Consider the following 21,356-nt stretch of genomic DNA (forward strand, 5'->3'; position numbering starts at 1 on the left):
TGTACCCACTTTTTCACTCCCGCCATCCACCTACCAAGTGCCCTCTATGTGCCAGGCACACAGGCACTGAGGGACGCAGCAGGAACAAGACAAAACTCCACGCTGGCGGAGAAACACACACATACAGAATCTGTTATGTAAAGGGACTATCAGCAAGCAAGTAATACAGCAGGGGTCGGGGGTGGGGTCATGGAACAGGATCCACTTTGGAGAATGTACAAGGCCCCCTGATGTACAAGGGCACTAGACAGCAGACACCTGAACAGAAGGAGCATCGAGGCAAAGGGCATTCCAGTTAGAGGGATAGGTGAGTGCAGGAGCCCCAACGCCAGCACGTGCATGGCATGTTCAAAGGCCACAGGCTAGGCGGGGGGAGAGGGGTAGTGGATGGCAGCAACACGAGAGGCCTTCTGTCCCCCACTCTCCGCCTGGCACCCGGAGCTCACTCAGTGGTGAGCCACAGAAAGCAACCACATGGCACAGCTTGCAGAGAGCACGTGGCCAAAAGGCTGGGAACAGAAGATGCCAAAGCTTAATTGCTCTCACTGCCACCGTCCCCTCATCCTCCTGGCTGCAGGCGGCTTGCCAGCACCATGCCCTTTTCCTCATCACCTCCCTTGCTGAGCCACAGGAACAGTACAAAAGGTCTCAGCAAATGAATTCTTCACAGCCAGGCGGGGCCGGCCCACCCTACTGGGTGAATCCGGCACTTGCTGAGAGGTCTATGGGCCCAGCTCTACTCTTTTATAGTTCTCTAACAGAACAGGAGAGGCAAACAGTCCTGGAAAAACCCTGGACTCTTTGCCTAGTGATCTGCGATCATGAGAACGGTATGACCCACTTTGCACAAGACATTCAACTGTACTGCCAGGTCTGTGGGCGGCCGGACGGTTGCAGTCCCCCCTCTGCCAGGCTGCCCGTGGGCCAAAAACACCCCTTCTCAGTAATCCAAGTCACCCTACCGGCAGCTTGGGCAAGTTGGGCCAAGTGGGAAAACAGCTGCTCCATACAATTGTACTAGCAGGGACCAAGCCCAGGCACTGGGCCCATGGTAGAGAAGCTCGGGTCCTAAATGAAGCAAAAGAATAAGCCATTCTTTGATCTGGCTGGTTCCCCAAAGAGACAGGAAAAGGGGGTGGTCAGCACCTCCCAGGAACCAGATCACACTGACACCAGGCCAAGCATTGCTTCCCCAGCCTCCGTAGCCCTAAATCTCTGATGCCCACTCAACCTACAGGGCTTCTCAGAGTTGGTCATGATGGGAAGCAACAGGATCTGTTGAAAAAAAATTCTATGACAGTATTCCAAGTATTCACTAGTTCATTCATAAGCCACACAGAAAAAATAATGACAATAAAAATGGGATAAGGGTAGAAATCAGAGGCAAGCAAGTAAATTAGAATAGACTGAGGGGCTCAGTCAGTTAAGCATGTCCCTCTGGATTTCAGCTCAGGTCATGATCTCAAGCCCTGTGCTGGGCTCCACACTAAGCATGGAGTCTGCTTAAGAGTCTCTCTCTTCCTCTGCCCCTCCACCGTCCCCCCACAAAAGAAAAATAGATTTTCCTCTTTTATGCACATTTTTCAAAGGATACTCTTAGTTGCAAGCCACTTCCCACTATCAAATTCTGGAGTGTTTGTGGTAACCATGCGACTGTATTATAATTGTGCCTCACCATAAGTATCTCACTAAGAAAACTAACGGGGTATGGCCACTCCCTTAAATTACCCTAGATTATAAGAGGGTGTGAGAGTTCAGCATACCCATATCTGAATCAAATATTTTTTAAGAGATTTATTCACTTGAGAGAGCGAGCGAGCACACACACAGGCGGGGGTGGGGTGGGGAAGGGCAGATGGAGAGCAGGAAGCAGACTCTCCACTGAGCAGGGAGCCCAATGATGTGGGACTTGATCCCAGGACCTGAGATCATGACCTGAGCTGAAGGCAGACACTTAACTGACTGAGCCGCCCAGGCACTCTGAATCAAATATTAATTCTGTGTCCTGAGACAAGTTCCTGCCACCCATACTAAGAATTACAGGACTGAGGTGTGCCTTAGGCTTGAACACAAGAGAAACATTGCAACCACCACAGAATGAAATGCAGAAACCTGAACACCCTGATGTAAGCAGACCTCAAAATGGCAAAAACAGCTCTCTCCTCCGAAGAGAGCCCTGCTCATGTGGAAAATCCATCTGTCAGCTCCCTCCAGGAGGAGTATGGCCAGGTGAATCATCTGTGTGAGGTTAAATAAGCATTACCGTGCCTTTGATCTGCTATCAAAGAGTTTGCTGGAGGCTTGTCTGAAAAAAGACACTGCACTAAGCTTTAAGCAGAACAGTTGCACCCCCCTCCTTTCCATTTGGCTCCCAAGAGGGATCACAAAATATAAGAGAATGGTGGGGGATGGGGTGGTGGTGACAACAGAAGGGTGCTGGGGTTAATGAGAGATGGCATAAAAAGTTCTTCCACCGTAGCTCTCAAGACGAGTTTTTGGTCTCACTAAGAATGCAAACGCTATCATCTTGACTGTTTATAGCTGCAGCGGGAGAAAGCTGGAAGGTTGTTCAGCAACTGAAAAGTATTAAGATCTTAGGGTAAATCTGTTTTAAGAGACATCAAGATTTTTAAAAATTTACTATAGTAAAGAAAGTTAATTTCCTGGACTCACAGGTAAGTAGTAAAGATCTGTAGGGTCAAGTATTGGCTCTTCTTGCTGCTAAGGTGATGACAGTAGGCAGCAGTCGGCTTGCTGCGATAACTCCCTTTCCTGCAAAATCAGTCAAGTCAGACATGGCTTTTGGCTTACAGATGTGTTTACTGCAGACATTTAACTACTGTTTAGCATAACTTCCTCATCACATCTGGTTTATTTATTCTTTGACTTGTCATAGTTCATGTAAAACTGAGTCAACTGAGCTGACGAGCTACAAGGGGGTCAGGATGAAATCTCCCTCCACTTTCTCTTCTCCGACCCATTCATCTCTTTAACAGTCAACTTGTGTTAAGCAGGCATGGGAACATTCTTCGAGCTGACTGCCAATAACACGAAAAATTAAACAGTGCTTTAATTTGGTAGTCACAACACTCTTTCCTGAATTTAAAAAGGTTTTTCTAGGTTGGAAAAAATCAGCTCCGCAATGAGAGGAGGAACATAAACCATACCTTGCTCAGAAATGTTAAAATATAAAAACTGTCATAAAGATTATAAGGGGAAGAATATCTAAGTACTAGCAAGATTTCAGGTATGAAAGTAAACTGACAAGAAAATTCCTTTAGAATGCTCACATTTAAATAAATGACAACTCTGGATTAAATCTTGGCTCAAGAGAAATTATCTGCCACATCAATAGTGGTATTGTCACTCTGCCAAAGCACATATCTATCCCTATTCTTTTGTTTTAAAAGATTATTTATTTGAGAGAGAGAGAGAGAGAGTGTGAGAGAGAGCATGAGAGGGGAGAAGGTCAGAGGGAGAAGCAGACTTCCAGTGGAGCTGGGAGCCCAATGCGGAACTCGATCCCCCGGACTCTGGATCATGACCTGAGCTGAAGAAGGCAGCTGCCCAATCAAATGAGCCACTCAGGCGCCCTATGCTTATTCTTTTTTCCTGTAGAATTTCCATACTTTCTAGCCTCCATTCTAAGGGCATAACAAACTCTGACACAATCATGTTGTCTACCATACATCACACATGTAGAGAGAAAACACAGTCCTATTTGGGGCTTTGGATAAATAACTGCAAAATTAGGGCACTAATATGCACTGCAAAGGATGGCTTTGGGTTAGCTCCATGGTTAAAGAAAGCTGAACAGCTTCATTCTGGTGTAGTGTTCAATGTGTGTGTGTGGTGGTGGTGGGGAGATGGATTTTAAATGTTGCAATAATCAATTTCCCTTACTACAAAGATTAGATAGGTTAAAAGAGAAGTGCCCAATCTCCCACTCCTTGGGTGCCACCAGTTAATTAAGAATTACTATTTTAACCACTGCTGGAGAAGAACAGTCTTCTAAACCAGTGGAGTCACCCCTGTGGCTTTGTTTTTAAGTCAATCATCTGTGGTCTTTCCTCTCTGCTCTCCCTTAGTCTTCACTTCCAACCCCTTCTCCCAGGCCCAGATTAGATGATACAAAGACTCTCTGTTGGCCTCTTGTAGCTCTGTGGTCTTGACAACTCGTTTAGCACATATCTACTTCAACTTTGATAGGACTTGGATATTTATTTTTTTCAGGTATTATGGGACCACACTCTGTACATCCTTAGGTAAAGCCCAAATCCCTCAAAGGGCAATTTGTTCTATGCATTCAACAATTATCTATTGGTGATATCATCAATGAGGAGATACACCTGCTATTATGAAATAGAAGAAGGGCAACAGCATCATGCAGTCATACACACGAGCCCACAAAGGGAGCTTCCTGAAACATGGACTAAGTCCTGCTTACAGAAGGCATTCCCCAGAGAAGAGCTCTTCAGTGCTAGGGATTTAGAACTCTAACAGAGTTGTTCTCCTCATAAGGTGTGAAAGAAACTATAACAAAATACCAAAATGATTAACAGTCCCTCCCCCCCAAAACAGTCATAGGGAATTTCTTCCCCACTTGAGAAAGATTATTTCTCTACTTTGGAAGGCAATACATAAATATACTCAATCTGAGAAATTCAGATGTAGATAATTTTTTCAGCAGTGGGAAGAGGGAGAGTAACACTGCCTTCAAACTTTCTTCTAGGGCAATTCTTGATCATAGCTGAAGAACAGAACTTGCCAACCAATTCAAAGTTCTTCCCGCAGTTCTCAGGAGGGGGAGAAAAGGGCCCACACACCATCCCACTTGACTGACAAACATCTGGAGAGGGGTTCACTGAACAAAGTTACTCTGGTAGGACACCTGCATTCTCACTTGTTCACAGAAGAAGAACAGGCGAGGACTTCCGCTCAGGTGAAGCGCAATGTCGTGGGAAAAGACAATGCTACTCTACACACAGAACTCTCCTGGCTGGGGGATGAAGGCCAGATTGCTGCGGATGGACTTGGAACTCTGTTCTCCCAGAGTTCTGCTGACAAGAAGAAGTTAATCCCCTCAAGGCTGCAGTGAGAAACAAGGCAAAAGATCAAGCCCTGGGTTTGGGTCATCCCTCTGACTGCTTTTATTCCTGTGCTCCCAAGAAATCTCGCAGAATGACTGCCTTTCTCTCTACTAGTCACCTGAAAGGGGACTGACTCACTGAATTCACAAATATTGAACAAGCACCTACCATGTGTCAAACAGCTTACTGCCACATCAGAATATCAACAGATGCAGATACACTACAGATCTACTACTGATGCAGACATGACCCCTCTTCTTGAAAGGTAGACCAGTATACACTGTACAAAGATCCCTGTGAGTCCATCACTTACGGGGAGCAGTAGTTAGGAGCACACATCCTGGAGCCATACAGCTTGGGTTCAGATCCCTGCTCCACCATACTAGCCATGTGACCTTGGGCAAGTGACTCACCCTTTACACCCTGGTTTTGTTATTTATAAAATAAATGCAATTACAGGGGCATCTGGCTGGTTCAGTTGGTACAGCATATAACTTTTGATCTTGGGACTGAATTTAAGCCCCACGATGGGAGTAGAGGTTACTTAAAAAATAAAATTTTTTAAAAAGTAATTACAGTACATTCCTACTTGATTAAATACATACCAAATACTCAGACTGGCGAGTGCATGGCACACATTATAGGTTGCAAACCTATTTGTATTACTTGTATATTTGTACATTTGTATTATCATCTTACAAAGACCTTTGCCATTACCAAATTCACATTTAATGGTTTTAAGAGTTTTGCTAAGCCATATCAGAGTTCCCTGGAAAGGCCGTGGGCAATGAACTGTGCCCACATCTACCACTCACAGCTCTACTATTCTCTATTTTGGATGAATCACATGTCATAATGATACTTGCCAGTATGGAGATTTTTGAGTCTCTAGATAAATTCCTCTGGAATGTTAAGGGGATGTTGCCATTGACTCCTCTGTGGATGGAAAAGAAAAATCAATGTTCAGACCTTCTTCAGCAGTGTGGAAGGAGGTGCCTGAGATACCTTTTTTTGTACTTCTAGTAACTAGCACATGGAAGATGCCCAATGAATTTATCCATTTACTACAACTGGGAAAGTGGCTGAGTTGACAAAAGTCACAGGACTTGGGTGGAGACAGAATGTGAGGCCAATCTCCTACCCTATGATTTACTGATCTTAGAATAGCGCATGTAGGGGCACCTGGGTGGCTGAGACAGTTAAGTGTCTGACTGTTGGTTTCAGCTCAGGTCATGATTTCAAGGGTCTTGTGATCAAGCCTCATGGCAGGCTCCACGCTCAGCGGGGAGTCTGCTGGAAGATTCTCTCTTTCTGTTCGTTCACCTACTCATGTGAGTGCTCTCTAAAATAAATAAATCTTTAAAAAAAAATAAAAACAAAAACAAAACAGCCCACATAACTTTCATAGAAGCTTCTTCATATGCTTATTAAAAGGATCGTGACAATATGTATCAATACTGTTTGAGTTCATATCTATGAGATAATTAATTTTATTTTAAATAACATTGTCAAAAAATAAATAACATTATCAAGTTAAACCAAACACCAGTTGTATCCACCTAAGCTACTTAGTAACAGAGGTCTCAGGGGGTCTTCCCTAGAGGGGAAGATGATGGAAACAGGAGCGGCAAAATCCTCCTTGCCTACTTTTCACATGCCCATCACCACACTTCCACTCTATCTCAATCAGTGATAAAATTATAAGCTTATTGTTTAAATGATGTGATTAACAGTTACACTGTAATTATCTGTTCATTCGTTCACAATCCCAATTAAGCTCTAAGCTCTTCAAGGGCAAACCTCTGACGTTCCCATTGGTAGCTGCAGAGAGCCTGGACTGATGCCTGACAGGTGGCTGATGACTGGTTGAAACCATAAATGAATGACTCCAGGCCTTTCAGAGTTTCCTATCCAAGAGCACTCAAATCTGTCTGCATCGAGAATCACCTAGAAGCTGTAAAAGACAGACACTGTGATACCATACCTAGAAACTTCTGGGACCCACTCCTAGAAATCTGATTCAACAGTCTAGAGGCTGAGAAATTCATCTTTTTGAAATGTTATTTAGATGAACAGCCTTCTCTGGGAACCACTGCCGCATATGTGTATATATATGTGATATTATACTATATACAATATATTTAATATATTCATATATAAATATTATATATGTTATATTTTATACTATATTATGTATTATATTATAAACATGTTATGTTACATATTTTTAATATATTATTTTTTAAAGAAAGATTTTATTTATTTATTTGATAGACAGAGATCACAAGTAGGCAGAGAGGCAGGAGGAGAGAAAGGAGGAGGCAGGCTCCCGGTTGAGCAGAGAGCCTGATGTGGGGCTCAGTCCCAGGACCCCGAGATCATGACCTGAACTAAAAGCAGAGGCTCAACCCACTGAGCCACCCACGTGCCCCTATTTTTAATATATACTATAAAATAATATATATTTATTATATATATGTATTCACATATAGGTAAATTAATAAATTGGGCTTTTGGATGCTAATAAATCCCCTGCAGTTCTTGATGTTCTGTCACCCAGACAGTATCCATATATTGCATTACACTGACAGAGTCTAGACAAGGGCTGTGGTCTCAAGGACAAACTATTTTTCATTCTAACAAATTTTGTTACAATTCCCTATTTGCTCTAACTCCACCAGCCAGGAAAAAAATAACAAAAATGCCCCATTTCCTTTCAACCCATCTCTCAAGCTGAATGAAATAAAAAAGGAATTTCGTAACTACTTGTTTCATCACCCTGAACGGGCAGCACGGGATGCCACTGATTGGCTGCCACCACCAGAAATCATGGCACGTACTGGGCCACAGCCAACTGTGTATATTCCTTGGAAGGGGACAAGGGGCAGAATGTGGACACCGGCTGAGATATGGGAGCTGCCTTGGGCCTTGTTATCATCAGTCCTAAATGGAGCCTTTCTTGGTAACTCCACTGCCTGGATGAGATGGTGAGGTTCCCCTTAGCGGCTCTGGTGTCATGAGAGGCAACCTCTGAGATGCCCGCTGCCAAACAATCCCACTACTACACTGAATCAGGGCTGTGCGTATGACCAAAATAGCAAAAGGTATGGTGTGTCACTTCTCAGATCAGCCTGGAAAAACACTGTGACTTCCACCTTGGTCAGTCCCTGTGTTTCTGTCTGTTTTTTAGATCGTGAGCCCTGGAGAATGCCAGCTGCCAGGTTGTGGGCAGTTGTACAGGGGAGGACAGCATGGCAAGAAACGGAAGCTCTCTGCCAATGACCTCGAGTGAGCCTGGCAGCTGTGGATGGCTGCAGCACCACTCCGGCTGCATCTAAGGTCCTGAGCCAGAAGCCCCGGGCTAAGCTTCTGTGGGATTCTGGAACCTCAGAGACTGGAGGGACATAGGTGATTGCTGTCTGAAGCTGTAAATCTTACAGGGATTTGTTCCTCAGCAACAGAGGCAAGGCTTAGAAGCCAACAGGTCAGTGAGGCTGATAGCAGAGGTTCTTCGAAGTCAACACTTTTTCTCTTGCTGGCTTTCTGTCTGGTTAGGACACATGACCAAGGCACTAGTGGCAGCTCGGCCCTAAAGAATAAATGCTCCCTCTATCTTGACTAAACTGGAACTGGGAAGGCAATGAAAAGCACTGTTTCTAAAGTACAAAATATGCTTATGAAAACAATATGAACACTTCAATTACTAGAGTGAGGGGAAGCTAACATTTATTATTTATTTATAGCATTTATTGATTACTACAGATCGAGCTTTTCAAAGGCTCAATAAAGATTTATCCTCATTTTTAGATGAAGAAACCAAAGTTCAGAGAGTTCAGATAACTTGTTCAAACAACAAAAAGGACCATTTACTTATTCTGCAGATTACAGGCTTGGGGCTGCCAACTGTCCTGGTTTATTGGAACTCAGGGGTTTCCCAAGTTATAAAATATATGGGGTGGGGGAACAAACCAATCCCAGGAAAGCCCCAGGCACATTGAGAAGGGCTGGTTACTTTACTCTGTCCATGTCTTGGGTGCTATGCAATTCACCACAGCTGACTTTTTTTTTTTTTTAATGTACATTTAAAGCTATCATTTTGTCAGTTTATGTATTTCAAAATGCCACCTATGAAAATGAAAACCACAAACCTTTCTGTATCTCACAGTACCCAAGACCATTTTTTTTTTCCTGTAAAAAGATAAACTGCTGTTCTTATGATACAATGTAGCATAGAAATCTTTCTACATAAGAGTTTCTGTAAACATTTGTTTCAAAATAGCACCTGAGGCCAGGAATGACAGGTAGGTACTCAACAGGTAGGTACTCGCCCCGGGCCTCTGTAGGCCCTTTAGCCCACCAGCACAGCTCAAAGGGCTGCCAGTCAGATGGGATGGGCTCCTCCCAGGGTTGCACAGCAGGTCAAGTGCTCTGGCTGGGTGGGAGGCAGGTTCACAATTTCACAATTGCCTCCTCTGCTACAGAAACCCGGAGATAGCTAACTTGCACCACTGAGAAGTAGCATGCAAAGGGTTTTCATATGTTAGGAGGGCCACCCAGCAGTAAGTTAGTATTGCTCAAATAGCTCTGGCCCCATCTCTTAATAAGATCCACACTCATTAGGATGACTACAAACATACAGACAGACAATTACAAGCTGGCGAGGATATGGAGAAATTGGAACATGCACACATTGCTGGTAGGACTGTCACCTGATACGTCTGCTGTAGAAAACATTAGGCAGGTCCTTAAAAAGTGAAACACAGAGTTACCTTAACATCAGCAATTCTACCTCTAGGCAGATACCCAAGAGAAATGAAAATATATGTCCACATAAAAACCTGCACACAAATATTCACAGTGCCATCATTTACAATAGCTAAAAAATGGACACATCCCAAAAGTCCATTGACTGATAAACAAAATATAGTATATATACAGCCACACAACAGAACAGAATGTTCTTCAGCCATGAAAGGAAGGAAGTATTGGTACACATGTGCTACAACATAAATGAACCTGGAAAACATTATGCTAATAAGCAAAAGAATCCAGAGACAAAAAAAAAAAAAAAGGTCACATATTGTATGACTCCATTTACATGAAATGTCCGCAAGGGACAATCCATACAAAGAATACTAGTGGTTGTCTGGGGCTGGAGAACGGTGGGAGCGGAAGTGTAAAGTGCTGACCTATATGGTGTTTTTGACGTTAAACAAACAAACAAAAAAAGCGCTTTGGGATTAGATGCACTTAAAATAAAAACGTTGAAAAAGCTTAAAAATTAAAAAAAAAAGCTTAAAAATTTCACATACTCAAGCCCATTTCTATAAATCCTTATATGAAGAAATAAAAGCAGATGTGCATTACAGTTTACCTATAGGACTGTTATCAGTGATGTAACAGAAGAAAAACAAAGGGTGGGGTGGTTTAAATATCCATCTAGAAGTACTAGCTAAATAAACTGTGGTACAAGCATACAATTAAATATTAAGCTACCATTAAAACAAAATTATTGGTTATTTATAGAAATGAAAACTTATGTTCACATAAAAACCTGTACCTGGTTCATAGCAGCTTTACTCGTAATAGCCAAAACTGGAAACGATCATGCCATAAAACATTACTCAGCAATAAAAAGGAACACTCTATTGACAGACATTAAAATCTGGATGAAGTTCCAGAGAAGTATGCTGAGTGAAAAAGGCCAATCCATTTATATAGCATTTTGAAATGACAAACTTAGAGGTGAAGAAGAGAGGAGTGGGTGTTTGGGGTCAGAGATGGTGTGAAGTCAGGAGGGAAGAGATGTGGCTAGGAGGTCTGTAGCTTGACAGTAACAATGTAAGTATTGTGCTTGTGACATTGAACTACAGCTCGGCAGGGGAAACTGGAAAAAAGGTTCTTGGGATCTCTATTATTTTTTGTAACTGCTTAGGAATCCAGAATAATCTCAAAAAGTTTAATAAAAAGAAAAAGATCCACACTGGGGTGTGCCTGGGTAGCACAGTCGGTTAAGCATCTGTCTTCAGCTCAGGTCATGATCCCAGAGTCCTAGGATCAAGCCCCACCCATGCAGTGTTCCCTGTTCAGAGGAGAGTCTGCTTCTCCCTCTACCTTTGCTCCTCCCCACACCCTACACTCGTGCTTACTCTCTCAAATGAAATCTTTTAAAATATCCACAAAAGTGAGGAAAACAGATAAGCAAGACTAAGCATTTGATTTAAAAAAAAAAAAATTCAAATATCATCCCCTACACCCCCAACCCAATCCAATGACACATGGCTGTGACTTTCTGTGTAACTGTAAAGGAAAGTTTATTCTGGAAAGGAACTGTCTGAACTGTGACTCCATTTGTGAAAGCTTAATCCATTGACCAAAGTGCTGGTATTTTAACTAAGTTTAATTTCCAGTCTAATGTAGCTTCTTGGTAAATGCTTATTTATATCCAGACTACTCAGGCTATGGGGAATACTGTTTTGATTAGTGTCAAGTTCTGATTCACTTCAAGGAATCACAGAACTCACATAGGCCAGTTTTCATAGAATAAGAAAATCACTAAGTATATTAAATAAACTCTTCCTTGGGGCACCTGGCTGGCTCAGTTGGTAAGGCAACTTGATCTTAGGGTTGTGAGTTCAAGTCCCACACTCAGTATAGTGCTTACTTAAAAACAACAACAACAAAACAAACCAACACTAATAAAATCTCCCTAAATAAAATTTACAATGATTCAGAGGGATTCTGTCATGTTTGAGTGTTTCAGTCAGAATTATGAATGCCAAATTCCATTTTTCAGGTCTGCAGATAAGCAGGCATAGATAATTTGGATAAATACACTATGCCTCTGTGGTTTTAAAGAAGTTCCTACAATCAGTAATTTCCTTGCCACTTTTCATTCTCATAAATGGAATGTAGGAAACTTCAGATAGCAATCGCTGAGAGCTGTCAGATTTTAGATGTTTGATATTAAGAAAAGCTTACTGCACTATGAAAAATAAAAACTGTGCTTTCCTCTATTTTTTTGACCATTTTCTCTTCAATCCACTGAGAAACAAGGAGGTTCAGAAGCACTTGTGTAATGCAGGAGAGTCCCCATCATCATGCTTCCGCTGTTTACTGGGGGTGTGGGTTGTGCACCCGCCACATGTGAGCTGGGCAGTGGCTCTTCCTGCGGCAGACAGGAGGGAGTCGTTCAACTCCCACAGCTCTCGAGAGGACATGGGCACTCCAGAAAAGGCTGAGATGACGTCTCCTGTAAGCCTCTCTGGAAATTCTCCAATAAGATTAGATCTCTTCCTAGCAATGCTTTCCTGCTTTTCACCGAGTGCTACTTTCAACAAATGTGTCACTGTGTTTAAAACCCCCTTGACGACCATTAAAGGTGAAACGCTGAGAATCAGACCCTACAGTGATTACATTTTAGTGGAACTGCAAGTATTTTAGCAAGTCATATTAATGTAACTGAATATTCCAACTGGCTAATAAAAAGATTTTCCCTTCATTTCAATTCTCCCCAAGTACCAGTATTTAACTCTGAGCTGTCATAAAAGCCAGGTTGCTGTAACAAAATGAAAAAAGGGAAGCCAGCAATCAAATTAACATGAAGTCAATCAAGTGCCCACCTACAGCCAGAACAAGGGAGAAATGCTAACAAGTCCCAAAATGAAAATGAAGGAGGAAAAAACCAAACACCCATTTGTATATAGAACTTGTAAAAATTCTTTCCCGGAGAAGTCTATCAGGTGAAAATTTTAGGAAAAGAATTTAGGTTGCAAAATGGCTTGTATCATTGTTTAACAACATTGCCTTTACAGAGCACCAAATGTGTTTACGGCCTTGTGGTTGCTGGTAGAGAAAAGAGAACATGGTCCTCTCCCTGAAGCTCCAATGACTGGACTGTCATCCAGTTGAAATCTACATCTTTTTGTTCATTTCAAAATACAAATTTAGCACAAATCAGCAATAGCTCAACACCTCTCCCCCCACCTCTGAAAGGCAAGAATGTTTAATTGGTGGTAGGGGGGACACATATAAAATGATATATAATATCCCACCTTGGTCAGGAAAAGCCATCACATTTTCTCTACAGAAACTAAATGAAAACAACTATTTGAAGAAAACTAATGTGATTACAGAAGCAGTGACATGTTTAAAAGGTACTATGTTTTTCTCCAGATTTTTTTCACAGACATGAACAATTTAATACATGCCACCAGAGAGGAGAAGGGAAGAGAGTGTCCTAGTCCAGGCTGCTAAAACAAAATACCACAGCCAGGTGGTTTAAATAACAGACATTTATTTTTCACAGTTCTGGAGCCTGAGATGTCCAAAACAAGATGCCAGCAGACTAAGTTCCTGAGGAATGCACGCATCCTAGGTTGCCAACACACCCATCTTCCAGCTGTATCCTCACAAGGTAGGGACAGAGGGCGCCTAGATCTCCTCTCTTCTCTGAAGGGGTACTAATCCCATAATGGGCATACTCATGACCTCATCTAAACCTCATTACATCCCTAAGGCCTCACCTCCAAATATCAATATATTGGGGTGGGAGGAGAATGTGTGTGTGTTAGAACTTTAATATATGGATCTGGTGGTGGGGGACATACACAAACATTCAGTCTATAGCAAAGAGGCAATTTTCCATTTATTCATTCATTCAAGTTATCAAAACACATAATCTCTACTTGACAAAAGGGCTGTGTTCCGATGTTAACTTATAAATGAATCTTCTGGTTTTTGGAAAATTCTATTTTCTATAGAAATAACATTCCATTAGTAGTTATTAACCTTTTGCAGATCCCACACCAACTGTAAAAATCTGATGAAAGCAAAAGAGACCTTTTCTCTATCCACAAATGATAAAACTGACATTTAGAGTTTTCCAAATCCTAGGGATCCCAGTCCCCGTATTAGGAACCCTATGTTTAAGTGGTTGACAGTCACATCACTTAGAAAATCACCAGATGGGCCCTCTGCCACTTAACTCATCATGACGTGGCCCCTTTAGGACTATAGATTCTCAGTATTTCTAGGAGAAAATATAATCTGTGATATGTATAATTTGAGTTACAATCCTGTGCTCTGACTCAGCATTGTAACATAGGATGCTTGGAAAGTTGCTCACCTGTACAGACCTCAGTTTCCTGATCTATAAATGCGTGCACAGTAATGCCCAGTACTCCTGGGGTGGTGGTAAGGATTAATTGAAGTTCTCTACAACAGCTGGCACAGTGCATGACCACCTTCATTCCTGGCAGCAGCAAACATCCATCAACCATGTATTTAATGCATTGTGACAGAGAAATCCACGAGACAGTAAACCTGCCTCCAGAGAGGTCAGGGTCTAGCAAAGGGAGAGAGAAGTGATAAATAACTGTAATAAAGTGATAGAGCTGCTTTGACAAAAAGGATGTGCAAGGGAAATGGGAAGATAAAAAAAGAATAGTCAATTTTACATAGGGACAAATGGGTCAGGTGAGGGGCTTCAGTATCATGTTTGGGTTATGGCTTGCCAGGGGAGAGGATGGGATTAAGGGGAGGGGAGAGCAAAGTGAAAGATGAAGCTGGAGAAGCAGGGAAGGGCTCTACTGTTTATTTGAAACTGGGGAGGTGGGGTGAGAGCGGGGGCTGTGCGGGAGCCTGGAAAGGAGGTGAGGTGAAGGTCACGTCACTTAGAAGATGCTGTAGCCCACATCAGAGGTGGAGGACATCGTTGGGCACGCTGGGGAGGGAATGCAGGGCCAGAGAGAAGAGTTGTCCAGAGTTGGGCCACGTGAGGGAGAGGCAGGGAGTCCAAGCTTCTGGCTTCCCACTCCGCATCCTGGATGGGGTACTGCCCAAGGAGTCAGGGAGCACAGGGACAAGCAGTCTGAGAAAAAGGAACAGGAAAATCTCTGACCATCTAGAAATGTACTGGTCCAGTACTAATCTTATTAATCACAGATCGATTATACAGTTCCATACGTGCCTGCTGAGTCAGGAGGCGCCCCATACAATCTGAATGCCCAGAGTGCAAATTACTGAAAATTCACTGAACTGATATGTTCTCTTATAAGGGATCCATTTGGAAGGTGAGCTGTGCACTGAGTTCATGATGTTAAGTGTTAAAGTTCAAGCTTATGCTGGGACTTTTGTTTTTTTTTAAAGATTTTATTTATTTACTTGACAGAAAGAGAGATCACAAGTAGGCAGAGAGAGAGGGGGAAGTAAGCTCCCTGCTGAGCAGAGACCCTGATACGGGGCTCGATCCCAAGACCCTGAGATCAAGACCTGAGCCGAAGGCAGAGGCTTAACCCACTGAGCCACCCAGGTGCCCCTATGCTGGGACTTTTGCCACATATTTGTTTAGAGACATACACTCATGTCCTAAAAACAACAACAACAACAACAACAACAACAACAACAACAAAAAACAGACCAGCAATGCTTTAAGATGAATTACAACACACTTCTAGAGGCTGAATTATTTAGCAAACTGCTAGTTCCCTTTACTAAATGGTTTGCTAACAATTGCTCTAAGGGAGTTTCTCAAGTCACTTTCCCATCACATCAACCAACATCTAAGAGAAGCTAACAATCATGGACAACCTAACCAGCCCACCATTTCAAATTATTTTTTTCTCATTTTCAAGCCAATTTATTTGAAGATCATAATGATTATAACAATAGCAACTAATAGTCAGTCCCTACTATGTGCCAGTAGTTTTTCTGCTATAAATTTACCAAGCTTGTCTCAATTCTACCATTCCTTCACACATCCTCTCAGGACAGGGGAGTTTACTGAGGCAGAGGGCAGTTGAATCCCTTTATCCAAGGTCAAACCAACAGCAGACAGAGGGACTCCAGAGCCTGCTCCTTTAAGGGCCACACTTACTCCCTCCCCGATGTTACAGTAAAAATAAAAAAATTATGTTTACTGCAGAAAAATCTGTCAAGTTTTTTTGTATCATTTTGTTACTATTTTTTTTTTAAAGATTTTATTTGTTCATTTGACAGAGAGATCACAAGTAGGCAGAGAGGCAGGCAGAGACACAGGGGGAAACAGGCTCCCCGCCAAGCAGAGAGCCTGATGTGGGGCACGATCCCAGGACCCTGAGATCATGACCTGAGCCGAAGGCAGAGGCTTAACCCACTGAACCACCAAGGCATCCCTATTCTATTTTTTTTTTAAAGATTTTATTTATTTATTTAACAGACAGAGATCACAAGTAGGCAGAGAGGCAGGCAGATAGAAAGGAAGGGAAGTAGGCTCCCCACAGAGCAGAGAGCCCTCAGCCCGATGAGGGGCTCGATCCCAGGACCCTGAGACCATGACCTGAGCCGAAGGCAGAGGCTTTAACCCACTGAGCCACCCAGGCACCCCTTTTTTGTATCATTTTCAAGTGAAAACAAAAAGCAACAAGAATGTGGCAGAATCTATATTCCTCTTTTACCATTTACTAGCAGAGTGATGGTGGACAAGTTGACCTCTGACAGCCTCACTCTCTTCACCTGGCATATTCCCTTCAAATGGGACTAAAAATAATACCTTCAGAGGAGATGGTTCATGTAAAGCATTTAGCGTGGAGCTATGCTAATATTCCATAATAAACATACAAATATTTAAAATATGAATCTTTTTTCTATGCCTTAAAAAAGCACATACCTGCAATCCTGCATTTTGACACTGTAGTAATCATCTCCTTCAGAAATCTGAGTTCTCAAATATTTACATATGCTTTAATTATTCTCCCTATTATGAGTCATTTAATCTGTTTCTAATTTTTACCAATCTTAAATAATACTGCAATGAACATCTTTGCACATAAAACTTTAGCTCTATGTTCTTTCCTTGGATGAGATTCCCAGAAAATGGTCATTTAGGTTGAAGGGTCAACATATATTGCAAAATTTCTTTCCAAACATTTTTACCTATCACATTCCCACCAGCATCATCTACAGGAGCAGCCTATATAACTGCATCCTGGTCAAGGACTAGGTAAACGATCTCAAGGAAAAGAGATTTTTTCCCCCTAAGTTAGTCTAATATAAAATGCTCTGTGTGTGTGTGTGTATAAATCCTACCAAAACCCCAATGGCTGAATAAACACCGAATTATACACTGAAAATCTGGATAAAGAGTCGTTTCCAGATAATGCTCAAAACAGAAAAGGAATAATGAATACTGTGTATCCTCCACTTCTAAAGGATTAATTTGTGAATATAATAAGCTGATATGTGTTAAGAGGTCACTTATGCTAGGAATCTTTATTTCTTTCAGGTTATTTGTTAGTGGAAATGTCTGCATGCCACAAAAATTCCCCCTCAAACCAAGGAGCTAAGTCTAGTTACCAATTCGTAAAACCTCTCAGAGAAACATTCCATCTTACCTAAATAATAGTGATCTTCGGGAACAAGTGTGGATTTTAAACAACATAGTTAAAGCATCTGTTGTCTAGTGTGTCTAGTGACACAGACCATTTTTTTTTTTTTTTAACTGACTCTACTAACCCAACCACAAGGGAACCCCTGTAAAACAATAAATTTGATTCTAGTAAGATAGGCTCATAACATTAGCTTTAAAATAACTAAAAGTTTGGGGCGCCTGGGTGGCTCAGTAGGTTAAAGCCTGTGCTTTCAGCTCAGGTCACGATCCCAGGGTCCTTGGATCCAGCCCCGCATCGGGCTCTCTGCTTAGTGGGGAACCTGCTTTCTCTTCTCTCTCTCTCTGCCTGCCTCTCTGCCTACTTGTGATCTCTGTCTGTCAAATAAATAAATAAAATCTTTAAAAGAAAAATACCTAAAAGTTTAAAAAATCCAAACTCAAAACCACCCCAAATGTTCTATGTATTTAACAACTTGAAGAACGAAGACTTACCAATTGGTGTTTTGTTTTGTTTTTTTTAAACTGTGTACACCATTTTGCAGAAGATAGGCCATTTTTGCTAATCAGTAGCAGAGTTAGCCAAATTCAGTTTGTGTCATTACTAGTTTTATCAATAAAGCATCATAAAACAGCCTGATTTTTCTAATCCCATGTAGAGGCACTGAGTGAGCAGTCAGAAAAATACTCTGGCTTACAGAGAAATTTCATATGCATTTCACAGGACACAAATGAGAAATCCCAAAGAGTTCTCTTGCTGGACTTTTCACTCAATCACCACATCCAGAATAAGTAAGTGGCACAGGATCCAATGGCTTCAATTTAGAATGAATCAACTCCTACTTGGGTCACAAAAATCCTCATGATGACAAGTGGCACACTGTCCAAGAATTCCTCTCCTTTCACAAAGAAAGGAAAACTTGTTCAGCAAAATGTCAGGCAGGCACCAGGATAAGCTATCCAAGGTCTAATAGGATGAAATGGCATTAGCTCCGTCCTCATTTGTTCCAGCATCAAACAAATCTTCCACCATTATAGATTGTAACGCCTCACTAATGAGTTAAGAGGATTTCATTATGAAACCATAATATTCTTCCTTTAGAGAGTCCCTGGCTTCAGGATGGTAACATTATTAAAAACAGAAAACATGACAATGGTAATCATAATTGTAACTAACACTGAACACTCAGTGATGCTAAGCAGGCTACCATGCACTTCACATGCACCATTTAATCTTCTCATGAGCCTTGTAAAGGGCTATTTTTCTCACTTTCCAGAAAAGAAAACGGAAGCTCACACACCAATGTTCTTTGCGCACGGTCACTGAGTCTGTACCTGCTGTAGGGGCGTCAAACCCTGGCCCACTGTTTCCACAACTTGAGCTCGTAACTGCCTCTCTTTGCAGCGACATTACACTAAGTTTAACTTAGGTAGGAAATTAAGCAAGTGCATCAAAATAGCAACTCACAAGTACCTGTATCACACTGCTGGGTACTAAGTAATAATGTACTGTGGGGAACAATTTCTGCCCAAGGCAACCTAACACAACAGTGTCAGTAGGCAGATGGTTACAATTGATGGCAGTGCTTCTGTGATACCCACTGAATCATCATAAAGACCTTGGTATCCTGTAGACAGCATAAATAAGGTCCTATTAATCTCAGGTAGCAGGCCTGCTTGGAAGTGACATAAAAGCAAATAATAATGATATTGTGATTTCAGCCATGCTGGGACTAAAAAAATAAGTGAAGACTTCTGGTAAGGGTGTTCTGGAGGTTAACGTGAGAGGGAATGAGAAACATGTCCATCATGTTTAGTACTTGTCAGTTTCTAGAGCCAGGATGAATAATGAGCTTTTCCCATATCCCTTTAAAATATGGATATGCAGGCATATGTAAAGATTATAGATGTATCTTATCTCTAAATATTACCTAAATTTGTTATTAAAATATACATTAAAAACATGGGTATGTACAGCTAAGAGTTTTTTTTTAAAAAAAGAAAGAAAACCAGGCCTATGGGAATGAGTTTGAAATAACTAGGCTTTGGCAAGACAAAAAGTTGAGGGATGAGTATCATAAAAACAAAATAAAACATCAAAATTTATTTCCAAAGAAGATAAAAAAGAAGTAGTAACTTTAAGTTTGACATATGAAAACACTTCCAGACACGCACAAACACTAGAAAAACCCTGCATAAAAAAAATCCCACCCCTCTGGGGTACAAATTAACCCAAGGCCAAAGACTTTTCTCAGACACTGGTAACCCTAGTCCACACAGACTGTGCTACACTAAGTTTCCAACCTTGCCCCACCCTCCAGGCCTACTATCTAAGGTGAAAATCCCATCCCACCGCTAAGTTCTTTGAGAAAGGTCAGTGTACAACTTCTTTTCCAAAATGCCATTCGTTTCCCACTTGATTTTTGACTGACCAGCTTCTCATATGTTTAGATGTCCTACCCAAGCACAAAACAACTGATGGAAAGACACAGCAAAGTAGAGTCATTTGGGAATTATTCTTCAATCTGAAACATACGTTCTAGGTTGCTACCCCTTACCGCATCATAAGCCAAATATATGATATTTATATTTAAATGCTGTGCTTTTTTTCTTCTTAAAGTGCCTATATCTTATCTATCGTTCATAGAAATTTACGAAGATTATAAGCCATGTGTAGATACTTATGCATGCGAATTATTTCCAAGTACTCTCTTGGATGGAGTGGACCTTAAGAGTCTGTAAATTGTCTAATGTAATTGGAATCATATACACATGAAAAGTTAACACACAAAAGCACCAGGTAAGAGGAGAGCCAAAGGGGTGAGAGCTAGGGTAAGGAAGCAGAGATCTGGGGCTGGGCCATCAAGAGACTTCCCCGGTGCACTGGCTTGGCCTGACACAAGATTAGTAGGTGTGGGTAGGCCAAGGAATGAGGGACGGGTATTCCAAATGCAAAGGTACGGAGAGAGAAGTGGGTGCCATACTCTGGGAAGAACCACAATACTGGGTGAGCCTGAGGAACGTCTCTGATTTTACCTCAACTACATCACCCAGCCCCCATAGCTGACCTACAGGTGATTAACACTACCTTCGCTAGAAAATCAAGTCAGCAAGGAGTTGAAGCACTGTCAAACATGTGAGAGCCCCACGAACACTTGTCAAATGACTTGCTTCTGAACAGGATACTGGAGAACCCTCACACAAGTAGCATGCGACCAGCTTATTCAGGATTTTTCAAGGCGTAAGGCCCAGGAGGCAGAGTGTGAATGGGTAGTTCACACTGAAGGCACAGCACGGGACGAGGCATGGAGGCATGAAGGACAGAATAAGAAGAAGGCTCAGTGCTTCAGTCACCTTCTCACCTGGTGATGCCATCCCCCACGTTCCTTGTCAACATCCTCTTCCCACCTGTACCACAATTCCTGACAGTGGACTTCCAGGCGTTCACTCCTGTCCCCTTCCATCCACGCCCACACCAGAGTATTGTTAAGCCACCAAACTTGATCAGGCCACTCCTGCCTGAAGCACCTCAACCGTGTCCCTTAATCTTAGATACAATCAACAATCCTTCACTTTGCTTAGTGCCCTCTTCATGCACCAGCTCACAACAGCTTCTAGCTCAGCTTCTGCCCTTCCCTCCAGTGCTCTGCTCCCCAACCACACCTGTTTCCTTCCCCCTTCTCCAATGCAACCTTTACTCTGGCAAATCCTATGCATGGAAGTGCCCTCATCCACCTGTCCCACTTCCTGTTTCCCTTTATTTATGCTGCAATCTTCCTATAACAGATTGGTCACTCTGGAGAAATCTTCCCTGACTCTTCCCCCAAAGCCCAAGTCTAGGTTAGGACTTTCAGCTTACTCTCCAATCATACCCCAAATACACATTAACACCTACTTAGTAT

At 42.1% G+C, this 21,356-nt stretch overlaps 1 protein-coding gene across 2 annotated transcripts in view; it reads right to left on the bottom strand.

The window, feature by feature from the left end:
• Positions 1-21,356, bottom strand: part of ELOVL5 (ELOVL fatty acid elongase 5) — a 72,173-nt gene that overhangs the window by 32,549 nt on the left and 18,268 nt on the right. Inside the window, exon 2 of one of the 2 annotated variants that reach the window (XM_013045513.2) lies at positions 5,957-6,026. The exons of the other annotated variant lie outside the window; for it this stretch is intronic. The gene's annotated coding sequence lies outside the window, so the exon portion shown is untranslated. The remainder of the gene's footprint in view (positions 1-5,956; positions 6,027-21,356) is intronic. 2 annotated transcript variants of the gene reach the window in all.

Source organism: Mustela putorius, unplaced genomic scaffold (assembly GCF_011764305.1).
Source record: "Mustela putorius furo isolate JIRA1106 unplaced genomic scaffold, ASM1176430v1.1 tig00003983_pilon_pilon_pilon, whole genome shotgun sequence".
Taxonomy (NCBI): domain Eukaryota; kingdom Metazoa; phylum Chordata; class Mammalia; order Carnivora; family Mustelidae; genus Mustela; species Mustela putorius.